The sequence below is a fragment of the Sinocyclocheilus rhinocerous genome, unplaced genomic scaffold (assembly GCF_001515625.1).
Source record: "Sinocyclocheilus rhinocerous isolate Xijiao unplaced genomic scaffold, SAMN03320098_v1.1 scaffold147, whole genome shotgun sequence".
Taxonomy (NCBI): domain Eukaryota; kingdom Metazoa; phylum Chordata; class Actinopteri; order Cypriniformes; family Cyprinidae; genus Sinocyclocheilus; species Sinocyclocheilus rhinocerous.
This window is the reverse complement of record NW_015651498.1, coordinates 222,043-224,290: the sequence shown is the minus strand read 5'-3', so window position 1 is coordinate 224,290 and position 2,248 is coordinate 222,043.

The window sequence follows — 2,248 nt, the reverse complement described above, 5'->3', positions numbered from 1 at the left end:
TTATTTTTTATTGTCTGTGTGTTGTTGTTGTCTCTGTGTACTGAAGCTTATGTCACTAAAACAAATACTTGGCTACTTGGCAATAAAGCTCTTTCTGATTCTGATTCTGATTAATCCCACCTAACATGAAAGTTTTTAAATATACTTTTATTTTGAAATAACTTCACATTCAATCTTCAAATTGATATAGAAACAACAAAAAGATAGTATACTTTTAATATTTGTTTAATTGTATCTTTTTTATGACTGAAGACAAGTATCACTGATATCAATACTACTGATGTTTCTATGAAATTGTCTTTTCCTAATATTTAACCATTGTAATTTAACCATTGTAACTGAGCATTGTACTTTCTCACAACTCTTTACCTTTTCTGATCCACCTCAGGTCTTAAGGATTAATTTTTATTCTGGAAGTGAACTAATCCTTTAAAGTCTCTACTAATGAGCTGACGAGTTGAATCGGGTGTGTTAGATGAGGGAGACTGTGCTGCTGCTCCAGGACAATTTTGAAAACCATTTCAGAGACATGTTCTTAAATGTGACTCATATAACAAATACTTACATGCATGCACAGATTTAAGGCAGCTTTAATTGCCTTTTTGGTAGCTTAATGACTTTTTTGAGCTTTGATATGAAATGATACAGGCTACAGTGCACGCCGCCGTGCAACTGAAGAGCACGTGCTACGAGCACAGTTTACCGGCTGACAGGACAGGAAAATGAATTTTTACTGACATATGGCCTGACAGCATCTCATCTGACCTCAGTTCACTGTTGTTCTACTGAAGCTCCTCGTCACCTGTATCTTTGAGCACGTCTGAAAGTCTCCCATTTGATGTGGTCGTAAAGACATTCTGCATATAAATAAATGCAATTCTTGTCAAAAAAAAAAAGAGACAGAAGCAGCAGTTGTGAGTGGGGTGGCCAACCCTAGCTCCGCCCCTGCGTTAATTGCATGAAATATTTTTAGCGTGTTAAACTGAAAAAAATTAATCGCCTGGATTAACACGCTAATTTTGACAGCACTAATTATAATATAGTTGTTTAGCTGGAAATTCAACTGAAAATGATTTATATGTTAATATTTATGCACGCATTTTAAAAAAATGGACAGGCTCAAAAACTGTTCAAATTATGCAACACTTGAGTGAAAAAAGGCTCCAAAATAAGCATTTTAACAGAAATAAAACTAAACTTTGCTTGGATGAGCCACATTTAAAGGTCACCTTTGACCAGTAACCACACAAGTTCTATATATAATCATGAAAGCTTTCATGTTCCATTTAGTATTTCACGTTAGTTCATGTCTCTGTGTAAATAAAAAGTCCCGCCCACTGATAGCCACGCAAATATAAACATTAAAATCCACCAAAAACTGATTTATTTCTAACTTTACACAGTATTTATACACACAATACCACCCAGCTGGTATACACATACAAGTCTGCTCTGGTACTGTTCATTATCACAAGCGCAGCTGCTGGAATATCTTAGCTTTCTGACAGCTCAGTTAAACTGAGGTTACGGCCATTGATTCTTTGCCTTAGTAGAGTAAATGGCACTTGTATCACTTTGGTACAATCAATCTGTGAAGTGACATTGTGATCAGCACTCAAATCATGTGGAATTTCCTGTAAGATGGCCATTGTGACGTAAACCGCCTTGAGAGTCAAAAGAACTGATTGAGTCATCAGGCACTACAAAGTGAAGGGAGGTATACTGGAGGAGATGGACTATTGTTTGAGAAGCGTGCCCAGCTTGTTTGTTTGAAATGTTTGATGATATCATCCTCATCTGAAATCAACCTGATTATTCATTCAGATTTTTACATACAGTATAAGAACTTGTATGCTACAGATTTACCATACCTCCACATTTTTAAATGATAGTATTTAATGTTATACTGACATAGCAACAAGCATCATGTGAAAAAACCCATTTAGTCATATATTTGGAACTGTTTTTCATGCCATCTTAAGCTAAAGTGCATCCCTAAAAATAATTAAAAACTCTGCTGCTGCCGTTCTGCTCTTAATTATAGAGTACAGAGTGAAATAAAGTGAACTGGGTGTTCTTTACTTTTGTCTGACTACAGTCAGACTGGGATTTTTTTGTGGAAAATGCTCAATTGCTCAGTTCCATTCAATTCAATTCAAGTTTATTTGTACAGCGCTTTTCACGATACAAATCATTGCAAAGCAACTTTACAGCAAATTAAGTTTCTACAATATTTAGTAGTAGCTTA